The sequence below is a fragment of the Plecotus auritus genome (assembly GCF_963455305.1).
Source record: "Plecotus auritus genome assembly, chromosome: 5".
Taxonomy (NCBI): domain Eukaryota; kingdom Metazoa; phylum Chordata; class Mammalia; order Chiroptera; family Vespertilionidae; genus Plecotus; species Plecotus auritus.
The window spans coordinates 63680590-63698015 of NC_137776.1; the positions used below are offsets into that span (position 1 = coordinate 63680590).

At 42.1% G+C, this 17426-nt stretch overlaps 1 protein-coding gene and 1 pseudogene across 13 annotated transcripts in view; one reads left to right on the forward strand and one right to left on the reverse strand.

Annotated features, from left to right (window-relative positions):
* Window positions 1-17426, reverse strand: part of GALNT13 (polypeptide N-acetylgalactosaminyltransferase 13) — a 499062-nt gene that overhangs the window by 305464 nt on the left and 176172 nt on the right. The window lies entirely within an intron of this gene.
* On the forward strand, window positions 14970-15442 carry LOC308248203 (jun dimerization protein 2-like; annotated as a pseudogene). The gene has a single exon. The product of its transcript is annotated as a jun dimerization protein 2-like (transcript).

Genomic DNA, 17426 nt, shown 5'->3' on the forward strand with positions numbered 1-17426 from the left:
CAACATGAAATAATTAAGTTTCAAATTTCAGACCACCTGAAGAGAGGTTTCGATAATTTATGAACTACTGGAGAATAGAGACTTTTCTAGTCTCTGTTGTTTCCTAACAAAACCTAGTATAATGCTTTGAACAGAGTAAGCACTCAATAAAGCTTTGCTGAAACAGTAATCTAGTATTAATTTGAATGAAAAAAATGTGTAAATGGCAAATCCCCTATGAAAACAATGCCTTGTTACAATTGCAAACTACTTAGCATGCGATCTGCTATTTGTTTTAATTCATCAAAATGAATTAAAAATTATGTTTATTAATTTACATAATTATTTTCTTACTTATTTTGCTGATAATGGATATGTCCTCCCAAAGTACCCTGTGTCACACTGGGTAGGTCTACTTGACTCTGAGCCATTTGGTTCCCATACTAAACTATGCCTTTGAATTTAATCTTTATCATTAATAAAAGTATTGCAACTGATAACATTTTTTCATCATTTTTCATTTGTTTAGAAACCATGTAAAGAAGAGGGTTGCTATTTACTGGTATTCCTCACAGTCATTGCCACCAAAGAGTTAATAACTATGCTACTAATTTTAGATTTGTTCTGGAGGCAATGAGAAATTATTAATAGTATTTGAACTACATGGTATAAGCATAGAATGTTATAACTAATCAGTGGTAGCAAAAGGAATAGTTGTTTATAATAAAACTAGAGGCCCGGTGCACAAATTCATGCATGGCTGGGGTTCCTCAGCCTGACCAGTGATGGGAACCAATTGAGGCCATCTTGCCCAGTCCCAATTGAGGCCGATCAGGGCCAGCTGGTGGGAGGAGAGAGGGGAGACCTTGGGAGGTTGGCCATCCACAGAAGGTTGGCTGTGGGAGTGCACTGTCCACCAGGGGGAAGCTCTTGCATTGAGTGTCAGTGAGAATTATAGATACCGGACAGTTGTCCAGTCGTAAAGGTCACTTAGGCTTTTATATATATAGATACATATATAGATGAGAAGCAAGAATATCAGTTGAGAAAATATTGTAAGAGATGATAAATATATGTGTGTATACAAGTTTGTTTCTGAGTCTCTGTATATATAAAAGATAAGAAATGTTGAGACATACTTTGTTATTTTTAACTGAGACTGAGATTAGTATTAGCCATTTCAATGCCATTGCCAACTGCTAGTTGAAAAAAATAGCATGCCTCTTATGAACTTCTCTGGTTTATAACAATAATATTAATATTTTGTCTCCACTCTATTAATTATGTTAGTTGGGTATGTTCCAGAGCCAGAAGCCAGAAAGAAAGTATGTACCTAATACTAGGAATAGGGTTGGTGGGGATGAAAACATATCCAAAACTTGTGATTTTATTCTCTTTCAATATGCCACATTAATTACACTGGAAGACATAAAGTTCTATTTCAATTTGCTAACCTAAAGAAAATACGTATTTTAATAAAAGTGTTATCTTAAGGATACATATAATTATTTCTTACAATATATATACAGCAATATAGGGTGTCCTGTACATATGCTTTAACAGTTAATAGCTCAATATTGAAAATGAAATGTATTATAATAAACACTGCCTTTATAATTATTAAAAAAAAAAATATATATATATATATATATATATATATATACACACACACACACACACATTTGTTTGGGACACCCTATATCTATAGAATAAAATACATCATCTCAAAGCTGAAAAAAACCCTAAACTTATTATCTTGTCTAGAACCTTGCTAATAAGAAGATAAAACATTATCAAATATGTTTTATAGATATGGAATCTAAAGGAAATAAAACCAATTATTTTAATCTACATAATTTGTGGTTGTAATATTCAATTTATAAGGGCTCATGCTTAATCTTGAAACCTTTCATAAGGTATAATATTAAAAAATTGTACTCAATATTATAAATATTAAAGCCAATGTATTTAAAAATATGTCAATTATTTAACTTCCTAAAACTTATTCAGAAAAAATTATAAAAGTTCTAAATGTTTCTATAAGTAATCCATGTTATTATTCACTTCTTTTATAAGATTAGCAAATAATCCAATACTTCTTGGGATAGTCCATGAATAAATAGAACTGCATTCTATTCAGATATTAACAGAAAGCTCTTGTTTTCCTTTTCTCCTTTTGCAGAGAGACCATATGCATTATGCATAATGAAAGAGATTTGAAGGCAAGAATTAATTGAGGGTGGAGTGAAAAAAATTAGCTTGTTTTTGAGAATAATTGAAAGTAAATACTAAATTAAGCCTTTTATTTGTTTGTTTATTTGTTAATCCTCACCTGAGGATATTTTTCCATTGATTTTTAGGGAGAATAGAAAAGAGAGGGAAAGACAGAGAGAAACACTGATGTGAGAGAAACACATTGATTTGTTGACTTCTGCATGAGACCCAACCAGGTCCCAGGCCTAGGAAGATCCTGCAACCCAGGTCCGTGCACTTGACCAGAATAGAACCCGGGACCCTTTGGTCTGCAGGCTGACACTCTATCCACTGAGCCAAACTGGCTAGGGCCTAAATTAAACCTTTTAAAACGGGGTTCTTGATCCTTCTTCTTTCCATGAATCCCTTTGGTCTGCTAGTGAAGCACTTATAGCTCTTTTCAGATTAATCTTTTAATATATATAATAAAATGTATAGGGTTACAATAGAATCCAATTAAATTAATAGTTATCAAAATATATGTTTTGAACTTTGTGATAGCGTAATATAAAATTTTCCCTGCTAACACATCATATAAGATGATCTAGTAGCAAACCTAGTATCTCCAATTATTTTGAAATAGTTTTCAGACTAAATAATACATAAAGATATTTTAACACTTGCACTATAAGCTAACAACTGCAGGAATCAAAAAAGGCATAGCCATGAAAAGTATCAGTGCAACATTAAATGTGGTATTTATGAACAACATGGGTCAGATTAATCTCTAGATATTTGCAATAGAAATTTTCATTTTCAAAACCTTTCTCACATCAGTCACCTATGCCTCAGGTAGAGCTTATAAAGATATTTATCTTCTACATATAAGACTGTTTTTGTATTATTATTATTGAAACAAAAAAAAATTGAGCTTTTTAAACTGGACCTGGATTCAAAGAAATAGGCATAGGTATTGGGAAATTAGCCGATAGGGAGAGCTGTACTGACAAAAACATTAATATGCATTAAATTATTTTGAACATAAAATTACTTCATTAATCTTTTTTATTTAATCCAATACATAAGTATAGTGCTTTATGCATATAGGTTATGTCAGATGGAGATTTCTAAAAATGATCATATTAAAGATGAGAACACCCGAGATAACTAGGAGAGGAATAGTTAACATTTAAAGCAAGAGAATGTGTTAAGTAAATAATATTTTCCTTCAAATGTGAAGTCAGTCTGCCAATTAAATATTGTACATAACTACTCAGTGCCAAGTTAAATACTGACATTTATTTGGAGAGAGGAGAGGAACATAAAGGACAGGAGGGGAGGAGAGAGGAGAGGAGGGTAAGGGACAGGAGGGGAGGGGAGAGGAGAGGAGGGTAAGGAAGGAGAGAGGAGAGGAGGGTAAGGGACAGGAGGGGAGGAGAGAGGAGAGGAGGGTAAGGAAGGAGAGAGGAGAGGAGGGTAAAGGACAGGAGGGGAGGAGAGAGGAGGTAAGGGACAGGAGGGGAGGAGAGAGGAGAGGAGGGTAAGGGACAGGAGGGGAGACAGAGAAAGAAAATTGATTGATTATAAGATTACACCAAGCCCAGCTGATGTGGCTCAGTGGTTGAGCATTGACCCATGAACCAGAAGGTCATGGTTCAATTCCAGGTCAGGACACATGTCTGAGCAGTGGGCTTCATCCCCAGTAGGGGGCATGCAAGAAGCAGCCAAGCAATGATTCTGTCTTATCATTGATGTTTCTATCTCTCTTTCTCTCTCCCTTCTCATCTCTGAAATCAATAAAAAATATATTTAAACAAAAGATTACACCAATTAAAATAAAATATCTTAATTTTTTCTTTTAATTTTTTTTCCTCAAGCAAATGTGTTTAGAGTTTAGGTGAAGCGGTACTTTTAAGGCAAGGATTAGAGCTGGCAAATAATTTTTACATATTTGCTACCCTGTTGTGTCTTAATACCCAGGCCTTATTTAGAGTTTGTCAGGTTCCAGTCAAAATAGCAGCATAGATAAATGCAGTACTCAAATCTTCCCACAACACATCAAAATTATAAATAAACTACAGAACAACCATCATCAGAACCTTCTGAAATCTAGCTGAACAGCAGTCCTACAGCTAAGGATATAAAGAAGAAGCCACATTGAGACTGGTAGAAGTGGGGTGGAGAAGCTACAGAGCTGGCTCCACACCCACGTCTGACAGATGAAAATCGGGAGGAATATTTCTGCTGCAGAAATTCCCCATGAGGAGCAAATCCTACACCAGTCCCCCAAGCCCAGGGTTCCAGAGTCAAAAAAAAGAAGTCTCCATAACTTCTGGCTGTGAAAACCAGCAGGGATTGTGGTTGAGTAAGACAGAGAAGCTGCTGGAATCCCATGTTCTCCTCTTAAAGGGCCTACACACAGACTTACTTGGACTCACTCCCTCTGAGCTTTAGCTCTGGGTCAGCAGCATGAAAGGTACAAGATGAAGAACTGAATTGTCTGGCATCAGAGCAAGAGCTGGAGGGGCAGCTTTCTTTCAGACAAAAAGCTGGAAGGGTTCATTGCTCCTTTCTCAGACAGCCCCCCCAACACCACCACAGATAGCCACCATAATTGACTTTCCATCAATCTGATTAACACTGTTGGCCCCACCCTGCTGATTCCCTGAAACCCCACCCCACCCAACTGGTAGGCCCACCCAATCTCTTTCCAGTGGCTTTTTTTGTACTAAAGACCCATCATGTTTTGTACTTTCCTAATATCTCTCAAACGGGCGGAATCTGGCCTCTGCGTGCCCCATACCTCTCACTGAATGGTCCCAGGCCTGGCACTAGCAATAGAGGACCTAGTTCTCAGCTTGGCCTCTCCCAGGCATCTCCAAGCCCAGCACAAGTAGCAGCCACCTGCAGATTGCCCTGTGACTCATACCAGGTGGCCTTGGGCAGGGCATCTCCTGGGAAGCCCCAGAATCAGCACACCTGGTAGACAGCATTAGATCAAATCAAAGTACTGCCCAACCACTTTCACAAACAACACACACAAGGGGTGGACTCAGTAGGCACCAGAGCCCCCCTGAAGTAAGGCCTGCTCTATGGGTTGGAACCAAACATAGCTGATCCTCCACAGTTGCCCAGCCAGTCCTCAAAGCTAACTGACCTGAGAGTAAATCCCTCCCACTGATGTACCAACAGACATCAAGACTCAACTACAAGTCTGCTGGCATGGATCAGTGGTTGAGCAATGACCTATGAACTAGGAGGTCATGGTCAGATTCCTGGTCAGGGCACATACCCAGGTTGTGGGCTCTATCCTCAGTGTGGGATATGAAAGAGGCAGCCGAGCAATGATTGTCTGTTATCATTGATATTTCTATCTCTATATCCTCTCCCTTCCTCTCTGAAATCAATAATACATACATATATATTTTTAAAGACTGAACTACAAGAGGAGGGTGCACCTGGAGTGCCCAGCTCAGATGATCAGAGAGGCTGTGCCACTGGACCCTATAGAATAACTACTGTATACGACCACTCTACTAAACAAAGACAATGTAGCAGCTCTATTTAATACATAAAAACAAGCCCAGGGAGACAGCCAAAATGAGGAGACAAAGAAACATGTCCCAAATAAAAGAAAAGAACAAAAGTTCCAGAAAAATAACTAAACAAAATGGAGACAAACAATCTACCAAATACATTTTAAAACACTGATTGTAAGGATGCCCAATGAACTTATGAGAAAATTAGATGAATTTAGTGAGAACTTCAACCAAGAGGCAGGAAACATAAAAATGGAGATATGAAACATAAAAATGGGCCAGTCATAAATGAAGAATTACACTAACTGAAATTAATAATAAATTACAGGGAATCAACCTTGGAGTAGATGAAGCAGAGAATCAAATCAGAGATTTGGAAGATAATGAATCAGAAAACACCCAATCAGAACAACAATAAAAAAATAAGAATCCAAAAAAAATGAGGATAGTATAAGGAACCTCTGGGACAACTTCAAACATATCAACATTCGCATCATTAGAGTGTCAGAAGAAGAAATAGAGCAAGGAATTGAAAATCTATGTGAAAAATAATGACAAACATTTTCCCTAACATGGTGAAAAAAAAAAAGACATACAAGTCTAGGAAACACAGAGTTCCAAATATGATGAACCCAAAGAGTCCCACACCAAGACAACATATCATAATTAAAATGTCAAACTAAAAGATAAAAACAAATCTTAAAAGCAGAAAGAGAAAAGCAGTTAGTTATCTATAAGGGAGCTATCATAACACTGTCAGATGATTTCTCAACACAAACTTTTCAGGCCAGAAGGAATTGGCACAAAAATATTCAAAGTGATGATAAGCAAAGACCAAGTTTACATAGCCAAGCTATCATTTAGAATCAAAGGAACGATAGAGCTTTCCAGACAAGAAAAAGCTCAACAAGTTCATCACCACAAAACCAGTATTACAAGACATGTTAAAGCCAGGGTGGGGAATATCTGACCCGGGGGCCATATATGGCCCACAAAATCATTTGGTCTGGCCCTGACAAGGCATTATGAGTTAATTAATTAAATGTTTGACCAAATATAGCAGGCTAATTTTTAAGTTGATAATTTTGTATGTCACGCAAATGATGTTGTAAGTATCCAAATGGCCTTTGGCAGAACAAAGGTTCCCCACTCCTGTGTTAAAGGGTCTTCTTTGAGAAGAAGACAAAAAATTAAAAAAAATGAATAACAAAATGGCAATAAGGATATATCTATCAATAATTACTTTAAATGCAAATGGTTAAATATTCCTATCAAAAGACATGCGGAGGCTGACTGGATAACAAAACAAGACCTTTACATGTGCTGTCTACAAGAGGCTTATTTCAGATCAAAAGACACACACAGAATGAAAGCAAAGGGATAAAAAAAGATATTTCATGAAAATAAAAACAAACAAAAAAGCTGAGGTAGCAATACTTATACCAGACAAAATAAACTTTAAAATAAAGACTACATAACAAGAGACCAAGAAGGACCTAGCAATTCCACTTCTGGGTATTTATTCAAAGAAATCCAAAACACTAAATTGAAAAGACATATACAGCCATATGTTCATTGCAGCATTATTTACAAAAGCCAATATAGAACGCAACCTAAGTGTCCATCAATAGAAATAGAGCAAGGAAAAGGATAAAGAAGTGGTGCATATATACAATGGAATATGACATAGCCATCCTATATACTAAAACCCTAATATGCAAATAGACTGAACGGTGGAAAGACTGGACGCTATGACGCTCAACGCAGGTGCTGCCCCCTGGTGGTCAGTGCGCTCCCACAGGGGAGCACCGCTCAGCCAGAAGCCGGGCACACAGGTGGCAAGTGCAGCAGCGGTGGCAGGAGCCTCTCCTGCCTACACTGCAGGTGAGCAGTAAGGAGCAAGGGGTCCTGGACTACAAGAGCCCCAGACTGTGTGAGGGAAGTCTGACTGAGGCTTAGACTGGCAGGTGGACATCCCCCGAGGGGTCCTGGACTGCAAGAGGGTGCAGGCCGGGCTGAGGGACCCCCAACCCCCAGTCCATGAATTTCGTGCACTGGGCCTATAGTAAAAAATAGTGAGTCAGACAGAGAAAAACAAATGCCATATCATTTCACTTATATGTGGAATCTAAAAACAAAAAAGCAAACAAGCAGAACACAGACTCACAGGTACAGAGAACATTTTGACAGTTATCAGATGGGAGGGGAGTTTTGGGGATGGGTGAAAAAGGTGAAGTACAAATTGATAGGTACATAATATTCATGGGGATGTAAAGCAGAGCATAGGAAATATAGTCAATAATATTGTAATAACTATGTATGGTGTCAGATCGGTACTACATTTATTGAGGTGGTCACTTAGTAAGTTATATAATATCTAATCACTTGGTTGTACTCCTGAAACTAATATAATATTACTAGTGGCCCGATGCATGAAATTCGTGCACAGAGGGGGGGTTCTCTCAGCCCAGCCTGCACCCTCTCCAATTGGGGACCCCTTCGGGGATGTCCAACTGCCGGTTTAGGCCTGATCCCTAAACCAGCAGTCAGGCATCCCTCTTGCAATCTGGGACCACTGGCTCCTAACCACTCACTGGCCTGCCTGCCTGATTGCCCCTAACTGTCTCTGCCTGCCTGCTTGATCACCCCTAACCACCTGCCTGCCTGCCTGATCGCCCCTTACTGCTCCCTTACTGGCCTGATCGCCCTAACTGCTCCCCTGCTGGCCTGATTGCCCCTAACTGCCTCTGCCTCACCCCACACTTGGGACCCAGGCTTCCCTCCCTCTGGCCAGCCACAGGAACCCAGGACCCGGGCCAGCTTCACCCAGGCTGGCCACAGCCACAGGGGATCGTGGGCAGGCAGCTTTGCCCAGGCTGCAGCCGCAGGCATTCTGGACCATAGGGTGTGCGGCTTGTACCTCTCCTGGGTCGAAGGCACAGGTGCAGCTGCTGGTGCCACGGACCACGGGCTGGGCAGCTTGTCCCTCTCCAGGGCCTCAGCCCCAGCTGCTGGTGCCCAGGACTGCGGGGTGGGTGGCTCGTCCCTCTCCTGGGCCAGAGGCGCAGGCGCAGCTGCTGGCACCCGGGACCCTCGAGCAGGTGGCTTGTCCCTTTACCGGGCTGCAGCCTGGCTGGCCCCCGTTCCTCTATCCCCAGTGTTGAGTGTCTGAGAAGTTATGGTGTGATGGCATGAGGGCATAACATTATTTGCATATTAGCTCTTTATTATTTAGGATTTTAACTTGTCACGATCTGGTCTGTCTTCAAGTGGATATTATACCACTTCACATCTTGTATAGAAACTTCACTGTAACAAATTTCATTTTTCCCAGGCAATCTTTGTGCTATTGTTGTGTATTTTACTTTCACAGATGTTATAAAACTGACATTACATTATTATTTGTTTAAATAGTTAATTATCTTTAAATATATTTAAATAATAAGAAACTTCTATTATATTTTTTCCTATGCATTTATTGTCTTTGGTGTTTTCCATTTCTTGGCATAGATCATTATTTGTATCTGGCAAAATTTTATTTCTGCTTACAGGACTTCTTTTAACATTTCTTACACTACAAATCTGCTGGTGATAAAAAAAAAACATTTAATATTTTATATATGAAAAATATATTTTAACTATTTTTAAAAATATTTTCACTCAGTCTAGAATTATATAAATTGAGAAGATTTTCCCCCCTTGTGAGTACTTTAATGATGTTGCTCTACTATTGTCTCCCTTACACTGTTTCTGATGAGAAATCTTTTGTAATCCTTATGTTTATTCCTGTGTATAGTGTGTCTCTTTTCTTCTGACTACTTAAAAGATTTTTCTTTTCATCATTGGTGTTGAGCAATGTGATTTTTATGTGTCTTGATGTAGCTTTCTTTATGTCCTGTGCTTGCTATTCTCTGAGCTTCTTTGATCTGTGGGTTTATATTTTTTACTATATTTTGCTAAATTTGGAAACTTTTGAATCATTCTTTCTTCAGATGATTATATATATACAAGTTTGGGTCTCTAGAGGGGGCTGGAGAGGAAAAGGAGTGAACCAAACCACAGGGTCAGGACCTCGGCAGGCAATTGAGTGCGGGGGCGGCCAGCAGGGCCATCCCTGCAGTGGCCAGTTCATGACCAGCTGTCTGAGACTGGCTCGTTCCTGGGCTAAGGGGTTTCATGCATCTGTTCCATGCTGCCCAGCAGTGCGGTGCCCGTCAGGGCTGTGCCTAGCTTATGGGGAAGGCACGGCCTGGGGAGTCGGAGCCTTGATCCCTCGCAGTAACCAGATACGGGCATTGGGAATGCGGCCAGTTCTCTACACCATGAGTCGTCCCACTGTTGCATCCCCAGAGCAGTCATGGTGCATTCTTCTATCACGGTCCCCTAAGCTCGCAGCGATGGATGTATGCTGTCATAGGTTTGGGTGAACAGAACATGGAAGACCCATGGGTGATAGCAGGCACTGGTGCTAGCTGGGGAGGCGGTCGTGTAGGTTTGCATGAAGCACTCACAGTCACAGCTTTGGAAGCCGCTTTCTTAGTTTCTCAGAGAACTCTATGGTGAGGAATTGCAGGTCTCATCCTGCATTGCGGTTTCCATGAGAATCCTTGTCATTGGGGGTGTCAGAGGGGTTGGCCGGGAGCACCTGAGGCAGAGAGACACCCTTCTCCCGTAAACTCTTCACAGGCAGACTGGTCGCCAGATGCCCGGGAACTGCTCAGTGGATCCCTGCTGTTCCACAGAGTTCTCTGAGCTGCTGCCCATTTTCCGCGGGAAGAAAGGTGTGTGCTTGTGCACAGTCACTGCCTGGTCCCGGGCCGGCGGGGGCACCCCGGCCCAGACGTGTTCTCCTGCTGGGTGCTGGGTTTGCAGAGGTCGGACAATCATTGTCCAGAATTACCTTGTTTAACAAAGAAAGTTCAGTTCCCAGTGAGGCCCTTGGTTAGAAAGGGAGGGGACTGGGGAGAGGAGGAGGAGCCGAGCTGCCTCTTCCCCACCCGCAGGAAGGCTTGGAGCCGGAGGCATGATCTCCAGCCCGCTCACCTGCCCCGGGAGGCTGCTTCCAGAGAGACCGTGAAGGCCAGGCTCTGCTCCTGTGTTCTGGTGGGTCTGAAAAGCAGGAGGCAGAGCCGTGCTCTCACCTGGGCCTCAGGCAGCGGCCTCACGGTTCTCAGCAGAGATGGTGGCCCTGGGGTTTGACCACTCCTCAGTGGTTGGAACCACGTGTAGGAGCCGCCAGCGCAGGCGCACCCCTGGGAGGCAGATACAGTGGGCAAACCATCAGACCTCGTTGCCCAGGCGACGCCACCAGGGTCCCATCCTGCCCCCAGCCACTCAGTGCGTGCACGCTGCCCACAGGTCCACCATCTTTGTTGGGTTAATTTGCATACGCACTCCTGATTGGCTGTGGGTGTCACAGAAGTACGGTCAATTTACATGTTTGTCTATTATTAGGTATAGATATGTCAACTGTAATTGAAAAATAAAGCATTGTTTATAGTAAAAGAAAAATCTTGAAAAAAAAATCAAGTCTAGGGCAACAACAGAAGTTAAGAATACATATTGCAGCTGTGTAGCATTACTCCAAGGCTTTGAGCACGGCACACCTCCATGGAAGGAAACAGGACATTGGCCAAATATTTCATTTCCCAACAGCACTTGTTGCTCTTCTCATTGGGAGGGCACTACACTTTGCTACCGTGGAAACTGCCTGGTGGCCTACTTTTATAGGAAATTGTCCAGCTGGATTTAATGGCTGCTCAAAAAAATTGTGTTCCACACAGAAGAAACAAGCTTGAGAAAAACACTAATAATAACTAATCTATATAACACGTGCCCAATTTTAAAGGTACTTCACATATATCAACTCTGAGATAACTCTGTATGCAACATGTTGGGAAATTTTATATGCCAATCTCGGAACAGTGACAGGCTCGACACATAGGAAATAGCAACAAAACTACCACATCAAAATATCTGACTTTTATAACAAGTCAACTGGCAGTTCCATTTATTGCCTTATATGGTTATATTTACATATTACTTTTACTCACTTCAACAAGCAACTTGATATGATGGGGGGGGGGTAGGAGTATTTAGAAGAAGATGACCTTGGTTTGAGCTATGCTCTACAATGTACCAAGTGTATGGGGGAGTACATGTATATTGGGCAAGGTTATTCACTGCATTATCATAAATTTTCTCATTTGAAAAAAAATGAGGAAAATAACCTGTGAAACATCTGGAATTAAATGAAATAATATCTGGAAATTTTCTTTAAACATTACAAGATGTTCCATAAATAGATTTATTTATTTTTATTTAACTATTTTATCTTAATGTGGCAACTCCTCCAAGAAATCTGCCTTAAACTCTCATTTTGAACTGTTTTCTTTCATTGTGGTTGCATAATACCTTGCACAAATATTTACAAAAATACTTACATATCTAATTCATCTTCCTCACCAAACACACACAGTGATTATGTACTGCTCATTTTTATAATGGTAGAGTACAATATACTAAGATGCTAAGCAAATATTGCTGAACTGCACTAAACTAAAATTTAAAAATATTTAAGAGCATTAGGCCTTATTATAGACAAGCATTCATTATATTTTTGGGTTTCTCTTAATAATCTGTGAAGTCACTATTATTTTTGTTAAAGATATCACTAAAATCACACAAAAGAAAAAGATAAAAGAATCCTCTACCCTAAAGAGTTTCTAAAAAATTACAGTTTAAAAGAAATGTTCACCATTTACTGTCTATTTCACATCTCATTTTCTTTACTCAATTTATTTTATTTCTTCTACAACTGAGATTCTATTGAAATATAAGTAGCATTATATTATTTTCATTTAATGGACAATGAAATCTTTTTGAGCCCTTAAGTTTAAGTACTTGAATTTATATTTTAAATTTTTCTACTAGTACTTTTCAAGTGTATGTGTTGAGTATTCTATTTAGCTTTTGAACAAGCAGTGGGACACAATCCAGATATTTGCTTGGGCACTGCACAGAAAGTAGTCATTTTTCTCTATCTGGGGCCTTTTACTTTTAACACACAAAAAAAGTATCTTCAGCTATCTACACCCAGTGTACCTGGTACTCATATCTCATGTCTCTTACCAAGCACACACGATACATTATTCTCATTGAAAATTAGCTGCTTGTTCTCCTGATTATGGAGTAAACGATGCTTCTCTGCAAACATAAATTTCTCTTAGTCTTAATAAGGTTACCTGTCCTCTAAGTACATTCTTAGGTATTCTTAAAGCCACTTCTAATTCTAGTAATAACTGTACATTTTAAGCTTTTGGCTACACCCGTGCAATTCCAACAGTGACAGTTTTCAGTTAATTAGGTTAACTGGAGAAGGTATTTTCAGCATTCAAGGAAATATAGCCTACAGGGAGCATGCATAACAAATTGGGTAGCTGCCTTTAAACTCCAAAAGATCCATATTATAACAGACGGTGTACATATCTCATTTAGTCTACCAAAATGCCTTCACAAAAACAACTGGGCCTTCTAAGGAATTCAAAATGCAAAATATCTGCTTCAGATTTTTAAAAATAATTTTAATTAGTTTTTACTTTAGAACCAAATTAGTTTTAAACAGAGCCGTGCAGGGTAATTCCTACTATATAGATGAGATTTATCAGAAATGACTGCAGTTAACTTAGCTGGGAGTTTACAGTTTTTCACAGGAAGACTCACAGGCCTGAGCAGCTGGAACTTAGGCTGTCAAAGCCCCAATTTGAAACCATCCAAACAACCATACACAACTAAGTTACAACCTTTTTTATTTTTTATTTTTTTCTAGACAGAAGCATAAAATGCCTCCACTGGCAGTAAGATTCTCTATACTCAGCCTGTGATAACAGGGTTGCCAGATAGGACTTCTGCCTATCTATCTAGATTTGTATAATAAACTCTCAGAGTACTAGTAAATATTGATTAGTTTAAAGCAGTTTTGTAATGTACATAATCCATTGAGTTATTGACTGTAGACCCTTACTGTTGTCATTTGGTCATCAAGTCATTAATATCTTGCTGAATATTTAAAATTACTTCAATAAAGTAAAATAATAAAATACAATAAAGGCAGGGGTGGGTGGGTGAATGGGAAGAGATCAACCGAAGAATTTATATGCATAACCCATGGACACAGACAATAGTGTGGTGAAGGCCTGGGTGGGGGCGGGGGGCAGGCTAAAAGGGATCAATGGGGAGAAAAAGAGGACATATGTAATACCTTCAAAAATAAAGATAAAATAAAATAAAATAAAAACGTTCAGTTTAACCATTACATATCATTTTTCTGACAGAAATGACAATTCTGAAGAAAGGGTTTACGCTAGTAAATGAGTTAGAACATTTTGTAAATGAGTTAGAACATTTTTTAAATGAATTAGAACATTTAAAATGATTTAATACAATAATCTGTTACAAAATATATAAAAAATGACATGAACGTTTTGATACTGGCCTTCAATTCTTTTCTTTAAAACAGTCAAAAGCATACATTTAATGATAAAATATAATCCAAAAGTATGATGCATGCTATAAAAAATAATAAAAGGTAATAACATTTCTTTTATATTGTCTCCATCCCAAAGTGGAGATCTTCTCGACAAAAATATTATGAGTGAATTTATCAAAAATCAAGAATAGAGCACTAAACATTAAATATACTCTTAACATTAAAACAGAGAAAAGTTTAGATATTGCATACCACACTGCAATATTATACTTTATTTATGAAGTCTAAGATATTTTAAGCAATTTTATAGTGAAAACAGTTGGCTCTTACTGAATTATCTCTTTGCATTCCTGCTAATCCTATATAATAAAAGCCCAGCGACCATAAAGGCTTACGGATCAGAACAACCAGAGACTAGAACCACCAAGGCCCCTCACTGGGCTCGCCCCGCCCCTCAGCAAGTGGTTAGGAGTGATCAGGTAGGCAGGCCAGTGGTTAGGGGTGATCAGGTAGCAGGGCGAGTTGTTAGGGGCGATGAGGCAGGCAGGCAGAGCCCCGCAATCGATGGCCTCGAAGAGGGAGACCCAGGCCACAGCCTGTGGGAGGTACACTCAACGGCTGCGACGCGAGGCGCTGGCGGCGGTGGACGCTGCAGGGCGGGGCTGGCACCACGGCAGCTCCTGAGCAGGCATGGCGCCTGCAGCCTGGCCCAGGGTCGCAGCCTCTGCCCATGGCTTCTGCAGGGCTGTACTGCCACTTCTCCTGCTACGATGCCTGGGCAGATACCGGACCCGTCCATGACAACGGGCTCTCTGCCAGGGCTCGGCCCCCTGACCAGACTCCCCAGCTCGGCTCTGACTGCAAAGGAGCTGAAATATGCTGACATCCACAACATTGGGGCCATGATCGCCCCTTTGCACTTCCTGGAGGTGAAACTGGGCAAGAGGTCTCAACCTGTGAAAAGTGAGCTAGACGAGGAAGAGTGGAGGAAAAGGCACTAGGAAAAGAACGAAGTGGTGGCAGCCCCATGCCGGAACAAGAAGGAGCAGACAGAATTTGTTCAGCGGGAATCTGAGTGGCTGGAGCTCATGAATGCGGAGCTGAAAACCCAGATGGAGGAGCTGAAGCAGGAGTGGCAGCAGCTCATCCTATGCTCAACCCACATCACCCCATCATCAGGACTGACAGCATTAAGACCCCCAACTCAGAAGGCAACCCACTGCTGGAGCAGCTGGAGAAGTGACCAGGGGCTGGGAGGAGGAGGAGGAGGAGGAGAGGAAGAGAGGGAGGAGGAGGAGGGTTCCAGAAGGCTCTTCCTTGCTGCATGAAAAACTCTTCAATGAGGCTCAGCACAGCCAGCATCTGCCAGGCTTTTTTGTGAAACTCAGATCAGCCACACTAGGGGAAGAAACCCAGGCTGATGAAACCCAGGACCAAATGCTGAGACCAAAGTAGTCCTGAGGGGGGCCTGTTCTGCATGGGGCCAGGCTTGCAGGAGGCAGGAGAGAGGCTCTGGGCTGGAGAGATGCCAACCAGGCAGCTGTGGGCACTTCTCCGGCCTCTGCACCAGGGCACCCACCCAAAGGACCTCCAAGCTTCCAGGAAAAGCCATGAGTTGCAACCAAAATTAGGCTGAGTATGGAACTCAGAGTAAAACTGCAATCTGCCTGCCCCCAGCCCTGACCCTGACCCTGACCCTGATCCTGATGCAAGGCTGGAGAAGGGCACAGTGCCAGGCCCTGCTGTACCCACCCACCGTGGGTCCTGCATGCAGTGGCAGCTGGGGCACACCCGCGCCGGTCCTGCTGGAGTTGCTGTGGGCACGAGGCACGGGCGCCCTTCCAAAGCACATAATCACTGAATGTTTACAGACTGGCTGTCCTGGCAGGGAGGGCTTTCAACTGCACATGTTTTTTATACTTTCTTTTTTTTTAATATTTTTTACCAAAAAAAAAAAAAAAAAAAGATTTTATACAAGCAATATGTAAATGGATTTCTATAATCAGTCAATGTGATACAGTATAAATATGCTGTGGTTTGTTTGTTATGAACAGCAGTTATGGCTGTTGCATATAACTTCTAAATACTTTAGTCTCTGGGTGTTGGGGGTGGCAGGGGTGGGGTGCGGTGCATTTCCATCCTGGTAAACCCTTCATAGTACTCAGTTCTGTATCGCTCAATAAACATTACTCTTACTTAAAAAAAAAAAAAAAGAAGAAAAGAAAAAGGAAGAGGGAGGCCCAGGCCAGCCAAGCCATCGCACCCCAGCCTGTCTCCTGCAGAGGGAGGCAACCGGTGGCAGGGGAGTGGGGGGCAGCGCTGCACAGATGGCAAGCAGTGGCAGCGGTGGGGGCGGGGCAGCTGCCCGCAGCCAGGGGAAGAAAAGCCCTGGTAGGCCCTGATCTCATGCCAGGCCTAGGGACCCTACCCAACGGGTCCCAGATTGTGAGAGGGTACAGGCCGGGCTGAGGGACCTCTTCCCCCTGAGTGCACAAATTTTCATGCACCAGGCCTCTAGTCTATGTATATAAAAGCCTAAGTGACCATTACAGTGGAACGACTGAACAACCAGAACGACTGGTCGCTATGACACACACTGACCACCCAATCGCCTGATCAGGGCTTGTCGGCCAACCTCCCAGTCCCTCCTCCCGGCCAACAGGCGCCGATCTTCCAATGGGGAACAACGAACCGGGGGTAGGTGGCAGCGGGCGCAGGCCACCAGGCAAAGGCGGGTGCGGGCGGGGGGCAGGGCCAGGTGCTGGCAGCTGGGGGAAAGAAAGCCCTGGCCGGCCAACCTCCTGGTCCCTGAAGACTTTTGAAAAACCTCTTTATGGGGAGGTTTTCTTTTCACCCCAGCGGCACACAATTCAAAGGTGCTAACTGTGGAGCCGCCTGCCTCGGAACCACCCAATCTCTCCCCACACCCAGTCAGATAGAGTCTGGCACATGTCGGAATGGAACAGACCGAGTCACTGCCCACAGGTGGGAAGCTGATGGGGGTGGGGCGTGGACACAGGGGCCTCAGAGTTGGACCATCCAGCCCCCAGCACGCTCTCTGCCTGGAGGCGTCCAGCTACAGACCTCTGACCCCATTAACTGGATCAATGGTGGGTGGAAAGTGACCCAGGAGGGTGAGGAAATGAAACTTGGGGCAAGTACCACAGGTGTAGTCCCCGTGACCTTCCCCTCCCAGGATAATGCTGCGCTCCCTAATCTCCCATGTG